Source organism: Poecilia reticulata, chromosome 7 (genome assembly GCF_904066995.2).
Source record: "Poecilia reticulata chromosome 7, P_reticulata-male-v2, whole genome shotgun sequence".
In the NCBI taxonomy this organism is placed as follows: domain Eukaryota; kingdom Metazoa; phylum Chordata; class Actinopteri; order Cyprinodontiformes; family Poeciliidae; genus Poecilia; species Poecilia reticulata.
Genome location: NC_088836.1, coordinates 27,028,836 through 27,039,174, shown reverse-complemented (window position 1 = coordinate 27,039,174; position 10,339 = coordinate 27,028,836).

Below are 10,339 nucleotides of genomic sequence, written 5' to 3'. Positions count from 1 at the left end.
ACAAACCTCATCAGAAAAAACAGGTTAACATATTTTTACAATACAATATTTTACAGTGGTTCAAATTTAAATGTAAGATTTAAAGAGATCAACAAGTTTTAATGCTAAAAATGCAAACAATCTTCATTATATAATCCGTTTTAATATAGTTGCAAAAAAAATATTAGGAGAGGGCTTTTTTTTTCTTTTTTGTTTGTTCAGAAATACAATTTAGTTAAGATAATGTTTATAACAGAAAGAGGGGCCCCATTTCAAATTCTGCTTAAGGCCCCATATATACTTTGTCCAGCCCTGGAACTAAAACATTGTCAGTTAATTGCTATGTTGAAGAAATGCACGGATTAGCCACCAGGTGGCGCTCTTATCACATTTCCCACTCAGCTGTGTGGTCTTGAAGCCGTGTTTACAGCGGTGACCTTAAAAGCAGGAGAGCTTTTCCCCTCTGACTCATGCAAGGTGCTGAGCAGCAACAGTGACTGTATCACCTGAGCAGCACATTTTCCTCTAAACCAGTGGGCTTTTCTAAAGAAATTCAGATTTTTTACTACGAGGGTCTCTGATTTGTCTTTAGAAAGGTGCAGGATTTTCTTTCTTTGAAAATATGTCAGGTTTAATGGCATTTTTAAATTATATTGATGTCTCTAAACTAAATAAGTCTCAGTTTCAAAAATTAAAGCAGTGACAAGATTCTGGGTGTTTAAAAAAAATAAAATTATTTTGCTTATACAAAAGCCTATTTTCTTTCAGGTTTAATGAAGTGAAAACACACAAACCAACTGTTAGTACTGTACAACTACTTTTAAGCTAGACTAAAGAATAAGAAATTAACTTTTGATAATAAACTTTGATCAAACATCTTTTTGGCCACTCTCTTGAGCTTAAAGGAAAATAACCTGCCATATTAAACAGCTACTTATTATGCAAAATTCACATTTTACACATTTTTATTCTTCCATTTGTGTCTCTTTGAATAATAAAATAATCAATTTTTTTATTTATTAAGCTTCTTGATCTGGGACCTGAGTCTGAATTTCGTACCAGGAGCCACCTCTCTGAAGTCCTGCCAATCTGGGGACTGAAAACGGTCCTGGAGCTCATAGGCTGCATCCCTGGGCCACACAGTGACTGTCTTCTTCCTTGGCCTAATCCGTGTCATCAGCGGACGATATGCTGGCGCCAGCAGGATGGACATGTGGTCAGAGAGGCCAAGATGGGCGCGAGGAAGAACTCTGTACGCACCGTGAATGTTGGTGTACACACAATCCACAGAGTAAGAAGGATGACATGCCGGTGTTACGTAAGACCGGTAAAAACTGGGTAGAGTGTCCGTCAGTTTCACATGGTAAAAGTCCCCTGCAACCACGTAAAATGCCTCCGGGTGCTTCATCTGCAGTGAGCTAACGGTGTCATACAGCTCCTTTGATGCTTCGTTGCCGTTAGCACCCGGCGGAATGTAAACAATGGTGACGAACACCCCAGTAAACTCCGGAGGCACATAGTATGGCTGACAGCTTTTAACCAGTCCACAGTTGGTACACCAACCTTCACTCACTTACATACATTGTCCTCCTCCCTGTGTTTTTCCTGACCGTTGATCTGCTTGGAATAACTGAAGACCTAAGTCTGGCATGTTGCTGTAAAGCCAGGTTTTCGTTAGGCAAAGAACGGCACAGTTCTTCATCTCTGCAGAAACTCTTGGTCTCAGATCTAACAAATCCACTTTCTTACCCAGTGAGCGGACATTGTCCAGAAAGAGAGTCGGAATTGGTGGCTTCCTAGGCACCAGCTGGGTCAACACGCCCACCCGTTTCCTTTTGACAGTTGGTCCTCGCACACTGCTGTCCAGTACATTGTCCTCAGGAGCCGCTGTCTCCCAATTGCGTATTTCAGCCTTGGTGATATTACCAGTCGAACTGTCTCCAATGGCCATCAGCTAAGCCGAGCTACATTCAGCCGTAAAGTTTGTTTTAATACAAACTTCAGTAGTTTTCTAGTTGTTCTGCTGAGGTAGTGACAACCATTTGTGACATCATGCAAATTGATGATACAAAGGCAATTCTTAACAAACAGGAAAACATTGAGGAGTTTTTGGATTCATCTAAAGAGGATTAACAATGAGTCAGAGCAGTCAGGCGTCGACTTCTGATTCGCAATATGAGATAGCACAACAGATTTTAGCTAGAGAGACACGGAAGCTCCAAGACGTCTTGAAAGAAGTCAACATGATGACTACTGAGAGACAGATTCTTCTGAAAGCAAATGAGGAGCTGAAGATCCAAGTTATGAATTTAGAAAAAGCTGTATTTGAAAAAGACAAGCTGATTAGGGAAAAAGACGAGGATTTAGAAAATCTGTCCAAAGGAAACCAAACTTTAAAGGAAGATAACATCACCTTGGAGAAGAAAAATGTTGCCTTGGAGCAGAAAAACACAGCGCTGGAGAAGGAAAAAACACTCTAGAGCAGAAAAGCACTGTCCTGGAGAAGGAAATAATCTCCTTCAAGTTGATAAGCAGTGTCCTGGAGCAGGAGATCACCACCCTGGGGGGGAAATGCACTGTCCTGGATCAGAAAAACACCTCCCTGGAGCAGAAAAGCACCGCCCTGGAGAAGAAATCACCACCCTGGAGAAGGAGAACAACACCCTGAAACTGGAAAACACCGCTCTGGAGAATAAAAATACCACCATGGAGCAGTACAGCACCATTTTGAAGGAGGAGCAAGCTGCATATGAGCTGATAAACGCTAACTTGGAGATGAAGAACACCAGCCTGGATCATAAATGGAAAATCCTGGAGCAGAAAAAAAACATCTTGGAGGAGAAAAACAGCTCCCTGCAGTATGAGAACGCCAACCTGAAGAAGAAAAGCACCGCTCTGGAGCAGGATAAAACCACCCTGGAGCAGAAAATGGCATTCCTAGAGAAGGAAAAGACCACCGTGGAACAGGAGAACGCCGCCCTGAAGCTGAAGCTGGAAAGCACCGCTCTGGAGCAGGATAACGCCACCTTGAAGCTGATAAACACCGCCGTGGAGCAGGAGAACACCATCTTGGAGCAGAACAACACTGACTTGGAGCAGACAAAAACTGAACTGGAGGAGGGTTACACCTCCCTGCAGGAGGAAAACAACAACCGCAGCCAGATAAACACCATCTTGGAGAAGCAAAACCAAGACCTGAAGCTGAATCGTATTGCCCTAGAGCTGAAAAGCACCGCCTACATTCAGGAAAACAAAATGTTGCAGCTTGACGTGGAACAGCTGAACAAAAGACTGAGGGTCTTAGAGGAGCAGCTATCTGAAGAGGACACAGACGAAGACAGCCAGTCGGTTTCAGACCAGTCAGCAGGAGCAGGAGTATTCAGACGTGTGGTCAGAGGCTTCACCAATACACTTCTGAAAATGTGCAAAACAACCTGAGGTACTGGGTTCAAGCATGGTACTTATAAATAGAGAAGTGTCATGAGGGCTCCAAGCTTCATGCTTGATTGTCGATGGTAGAAAACCTTGAGGACAACAGGACTGCAGTGTCAGGGGAGCTTGACACTTGGGGGCTGATGGCGGAAGAGCTAATCGCTTGAAAGATGTTGGCAGGAGAGCTTGCACCCGGCCGATCTCCAGGGCTTTGTGCCGAGTCCCTTTGGTCTCGGTCGATCTCCAGGGCTTCATAGCAAGTCCCGCTGGTCTCCAGGTTGACCTTCAGGGCTTTGTGCCGAGTCTCTTTGGTCTCCCAGCTGACCTCCAGGGCTTCGTAGCGAGGCCCTTTGGTCTCCCAGCTGACCTCCAGGGCTTTGTATCAAGTCCCGTCGGTCTCCTGGGTGACCTCCAGGGCTTTGTGCCGAGTCCTTTTGGTCTCTCCGCCGATCTCCAGGGCTTCATAACAAGTCCCGCTGGTCTCCAGGCTGACCTCCAGGGCTTTGTGCTGAGTCCCTTTGGTCTCTCAGGCGACCTCTAGAGTTTCATTGTGTGTCCTGTCAGCCTCCGGAGCCTCGTCGTGGGTCCCATTGGCCTCCCGGTTCCTGTTCTGCCGCCGGCAGGTACTTGCTCCACTGCTAGTGTCGCAGGTCCCATTGATTTCCAAGCCAGGCTCAGGAGATTGGCTGGGAGGTCGACAGAACCTGCGACAATGCTCAGGAGGTCGGTCAGGGCTTGACATATCCCCAGCATCCCCAAGGTTCCCACTCTGTCACCAACACCCACCAAGGTACGTGCTCTGCTGCCAGCATCCTCCAAGGCTGCTGTTCGACTGCATCCTCCTCAGATTCTTTTGGTGTTCCTTAGTTGTTTCCATTTAATTCTGCCTTGTTTTCCACATCTGTTCGTCATTGGTGATTCTAATTATGTTTATTTCTTGTTTCTAGTTATTTTCCTTTGTTCTAGTTTAATTAGGTTCCTATAGTCTCCTTACTTCTTTGTGTTTGTATTTTGGTTGTTTCCCCTTGTGTAATCTTCCCCCCTTTCCTTTGCCACTTTCTCTATCCCTTCACAGTCTGCTTCCACTCCCTCCACTCACACCTGCTCATCAGCCCAGGTCCTGCACAGTGGTGGACTTGGTAGCACTTTTGCCTTGCAGCAAGAAGGTCCAGGCTTCAATTCCCAGCATGGAGTTCACATGTTCTCCCAATGCATGCGTAGGTTCTCTCTGGGTACTCCGGCTTCCTCCCAAAGTCCAAAAACATGACTGCTGGGTTAATTGATGTCTGTACCCATCCTTAGGTATGGATGTGTGCGTGCATGGTTGTTTTGTCCTGTCTCTGTGTTGCTGGCGACCTGTCCAGGGTGTACCCCACCTTCTGCTAGAGATAGGCACTGGCACCTCTCCTGACCCCACTGGGACAATGGTGTAAGAAAATGGATGGATGGATCATCCATCCCAGGTCTTTTCTGAAGCTCACAACCTCCAGTATTTAAGCACCTCATTGTTAGTTACTAGTTGCCGGTTCATCTTGTCACTTTTCTCATTTCTTCCTTGTTTCCTTGTGATCTTCCTGTGTCTCCAATTTGTCTTTGTTTTGCATTTATTTTGTTCCCTGGATTTTTTATTTTCATGTTTGTAAGTTTTGATTATTCGTTTTTCCATTAAATATTCTTAAATTAACTACGTCTCTCACCTGGTGCACTTGGGTCCACTTATAATCAGGGGTGAAAGTAAGGGGGTACAGCAGCGTACTGCCCCCTAAAAGATTTAGCGGGGCTACGCAGAGAGGCGAACGGCTGTCTGCTGTAAAACATGAATGGGTTCATTCTGCAGCCGTGAGTTCACCCAATAATCAGCCGTGACTGATTCGTTTTTCAAGAACAATCTAAAACACGACTTTATCAGTTAATGACTACCTTTTTCCCATTTCATTTTGTTTCTGAACTGTTCGTCCTTTGCAAGAGCAGCGGTGCGATACGTGGATCACGGAAGGTTTTGAGTCGATCTCGGCATTAGGCGACAAACTGAACGCAGCCAGGAGGCTGAGAGCAGCACGTCCTCCTCTGGCTCGCTTAAAACGTTCGTAACTTTATGAAAGAACAATAAAAAAAAATCAACAAAACATGTTCAAATTAATGTCCCAACGAACAATCTCAGTAATAATTGTTTCAACAAGATGTTGCGCAATTCTGTGCGTTTCGGTTCCATTATCAAAATAACTAGCAGAACAGGAGTTTAAAATGAACTAATCAACCACCTCTGTGTTCATGAGAGGTTTATTAATGATCGCAAAATAAATATCAACCCTGCAAACCTAATATCGTAACGGACTGAATGTTATATTTTTAACATAATCTCGGGTCTGCTTGTGGAGCGCAGGAGGTTGCCATGGCAACGGGTGTGCTTAAATGACAGACGGAGAGTAAAAAGGTGCGAGTGGTTTAGAGTTGATCACCTGTTCAGGTTGTTTTACCTTTGCTGTGACGCATCACAGCCGCTGTAGTTTCTGAACATTCAGTAAACGACAAACTTGGACTAATTACCTCGTTCTTTGTGACTATACGTCATTAACAACAAACATCAAACACGGTATATATTTTTCATTAAGTATTTAACAAATGGCTTCTTCCACGATAATTATGTGAAATTAAATTAATTGTCTAATATAAAAAATTGTTTGGTGCGATCGAGCTCAGAGTCTGAGAGGCTTGTCCTTTAGTGGAAATATTGATGTTGATGAGATTTTCTCCAAAATAATCATCTTTATCAACCTTTATAGCTCCACTGTTGAAAATGAGGCTCTAACATTCACAAATGACATTGAAATAAAATCCAGTCCAACATCTGGTTTGAGGTGATTCCTCTGGAACCTGTTGGAGGAAAATCATCCCAACTTCAGTAGATGTGCTTTTAACCTAACAGAGCTGTGTGGTTCCTCTAGTCAGTCTGAGAGTCAGGGTGAGGAGGCATCATGTTAGGAAGAGAAGTGGAAGCTGCAGGTTCTTCAGAACAAACAGGCAGTGGTGGAGAAAGTACTCAAAAAATTTACTTAAGTAAAAGTACAAATACACAGTCAAAAATGTACTTAAGTAAAAGTCAAAGTACCACATTAACATTTTACTTAAGTAAAAGTAAAAAAGTCCTGGCTTTTAAAAATACTTAAGTATTAAAAGTAAAAGTACTCGCTGAATGCATTACCTAATCGCTAATATCATTAAGTGTGCCGATCGTATTTAATTTTAATACATCAGAAATGTGCCATTTTAATTAACACTACCACAGATTAAACATGTTCTTATTGTGTTTATTCTCTGTAACAGTTTAGACTTAGATATGTGATTCTATGAATCATAATTTCAGGGATGGAAACATTTTGTCTCCTGTCCTAACATAGCATGAACTTCATTAGTCACATTTATTTAGAAAGAAATCTAACTGAAAGGGGATGTAAAGAAGGTGCGGGCGGGGTGGAGGACATGCAACCAAGGAGCCATGCAGCAGAGTTGTAGTCAAGACCACCGAACCCGAGACCAAGACCAGCGCCCCGCGCTAAATGACACAATAACATTAAGTTTACCTATCAAAATTGGTTTTCAGATAGATCTGAAAGATCCACATTCCCATAAAAACACCTAGATATTAAATACTTAGAGCTGAAATATATTTAACCAGTATCAATTAAAACTCACTTCATTCTGTTTTGCTTTCATCGCTGTGCTACAATCCGCAGATGTCTCCTGCTATTCCTAGAAAAATAAGCCCTGGGCGGTTGCCCATATTGCATATGTCAGAAACCACAACTGAAACATCGCAATTAACGGTAAATAACTTTCAACTATGAACACTGTCCAACGGCGCAACAAGTAACTAAGCAGAATGAGCATCGTGACTGTTTTCATCCTCCCTCCCACTGCGATGTTTACCACCATGACAGGAGACGAAATCAATCAATGAGCAATGAGCATACTCTGTGTTCATACTTCAACTTATATATATATATATATATATATATATATATATATATATATAGCTACCGCAGTGTACACAAGAACAAAGAACGGCTCTCAGTGAGGCTTCAGTCCTTAGGACTTAGTAAAGATCTGTCCAGAAGAATCGGATCGTTCCTGAATGTCATATCACTATATTGCAGACTTTGGTCACAGCGTTGTCCCATATATGCGACACCTCAGTCAACACCTCCACACAATAATTCAGCGCATGAGTGACAACTTTTTTTCATCAGATGCAACATGTGTCTCAGTACAGCTAGCTTTGCTAGCACAGATCTTACCTATCTTTAAGCTTTCCTTCCAAGTGACGCTAAAAGTTGGACGAAGTCCCCACCGTCTGTGAAAGCGAAGCGCTGCTGATTTTACATGTCGCCATATCAATTTATGCAGCGCTATTATGTTATAGACAAACATCTCCTCCCGCTCCTCCCGCTCAGAGGAAACCACTGCGCATGTCTGGAGCTCCGCGTGCGAGTAAAGGTGGAGGCGATGGGTGACAACAGACACTAAGTCACGTTATTGCTCAGATTTTACAGCGCCACCTTAAGACCCTGAACTTCACATTTTAACGGAAAAAAAAAACACAATGCGACTTGGATGTAACGAGTAACGCGACAGTTTTGTAGAAATGTAGTGAAGTAGAAAGTACAGATACTTACTGTAAAATGTAGTGGAGTAAAAGTAGAAAGTCCCCATTATTAAATTTGTGCCTGACCAAGACAAAAATGTGTTGAAATATTTAACACATACAGTGTGTTATAATGTTCTGTACATTTTAACACATTGCGTGTTAAAATGAACACAAAATGTGCATTAAAGGTAATACATTTTTGTGTTATTTTTTAACATGTCTTTTTTAAGAGAGTTGGTCCTCGCACCCTGCTGTGCCAGGCCATTATCCTCAAGAGCCGCTGACTCCCAAGTGCGAATTACAGCCTTGGTAATTAATATATTACCAGTTGAACTGTCTGAAATGACCATCAGCTAAGCCAAGTTGCATTTAGCTGTAAAGTTTGTTTTTATTCAAACTTCAGCAGTTTTCTAGTTCTGTTGGGGTAGTGACATCAATTTGTGACATCACACAAATTGATGTCACAGAGAGTGATGCATTGATGTCACAAGGCTGCAGTCTTGAATTCTACGGTCATTGCCACTGCAGAAGTCGCAGAGTATTGTCTCTTAACAAGTGATTGTGTTTTTGGATATATCTACAGAGTCAGCTCAGTATGTGGTTGTTTGACACATTGAGAAAAGTCAGCATGTTGTTCGTCAACAGAAAGACTCTGACGGAAGAAAATGAGGAGAACATGAACAGGATTAAAATTAGGAATATAAAGCTGGAGAAGGAGAAAAGCGCCGTCTTGCTGAAGATAAACACTGCCCTGGAGCTGGAAAACATTGCCCTGAAGCAAGATAACACTGCCCTAGAGGAGGAGAACACCGTTCTGGAGCAGAAAAGTGCCATCTTGGTGAAGATAATCACTGAACTGGAGCAAGAAAACACTGCCCTAGAGAAGGAGAAGACCGCTCTGGAGCAGAAAAGCACTGTGTTGGAGCAGATAAACACTGCCCTGGAGCAAGATAACACTGCCCTAGAGAAGGAGAACACCGCTCTGGAGCAGAAAAGTGCCATCTTGGAGAAGATAAGCACTGCCCTGGAGCAAGAAAACACTGCCCTAGAGAAGGAGAAGACCGCTCTTGAGCAGAAAAGCACCGCGTTGGAGCAGATAAACACTGCCTTGGAGCAGGAAAACACTGCCCTAGAGAAGGAGAACACCGCTCTGGAGCAGAAAAGTGCCATCTTGGAGAAGATAAGCACTGCCCTGGAGCAAGAAAACACTGCCCTAGAGAAGGAGAAGACCGCTCTGGAGCAGAAAAGCACCGTGTTGGAGCAGATAAACACTGCCTTGGAGCAGGAAAACACTGCCCTAGAGAAAGAGAAGACCGCTCTGGAGAAGAAAAGCACCGTGTTGGCGCAGATATACACTGCCCTGGGGCAGGAAAACACTGCCCTAGAAAAGGAGAGGACCGCTTTGGAGCAGAAAAGCACCATGTTGGAGCAGATAAACACTGCCCTGGAGCAGGAAAACACTGCCCTAGAGAATGAAAAGACCACTCTGGAGCAGAAAAGCACCGTGTTGGAGCAGATAAACACTGCACTGGAGCAGGAAAACACTGCCCTAGAGAATCAAAAGACCACTCTGCAGCAGAAAAGCACCATGTTGGAGCAGATAAACACTGCCCTGGAGCAGGAAAACACTGCCCTAGAGAAGGAGAAGACCGCTCTGGAGAAGAAAAGCACCGTGTTGGAGCAGATAAACACTGCCCTGGAGCAGGACAACACTGCCATGAAGAAGGAAAAGACCACTCTGGAGCAGAAAAGCGCAGTCTTGGAGCAGATAAACACTGCCCTGGAGCAGGAAAATACTGCCCTAGAGAAGGAAAAGGCCGATCTGGAGCAGAAAAGCACCATGTTGGAGCAAATAAACACTTACTTGGAGGAAATAAACACCGCCTTCGAGCAGGAAAACACCACCTTGCAGAAGAAGGGCACCATCTTTGAGAATATATACAAAAACCTGCAGCTTCAAGTGGAACAGTTGGAGAAAAGGCTGAGGGACACAGAGAAGCAGCAGAAATAGCTGCCAGTAGTAAGTCTTGTCTAGCCATCATGAAGACAGCCTGTCTGTTTCAGACCAGCGACAGAAGCAGCAACCTGTATTCAGATGTGTGGTCGGAGACTTCTCCACTACACTTTTGAAAATGCAATATGCACTACACTTCTCCAGGGCTCTGGAGAAGTGAGCCTCGTAGTAAGTCTTGTCGGTCTCTGGTTTGACCTGCAGGGCTTGGCAGCGAGTCCTGTCTGTCTCCTGCCCAACCTCCAACACTTTGTACCTAGTCCCATTGGTCT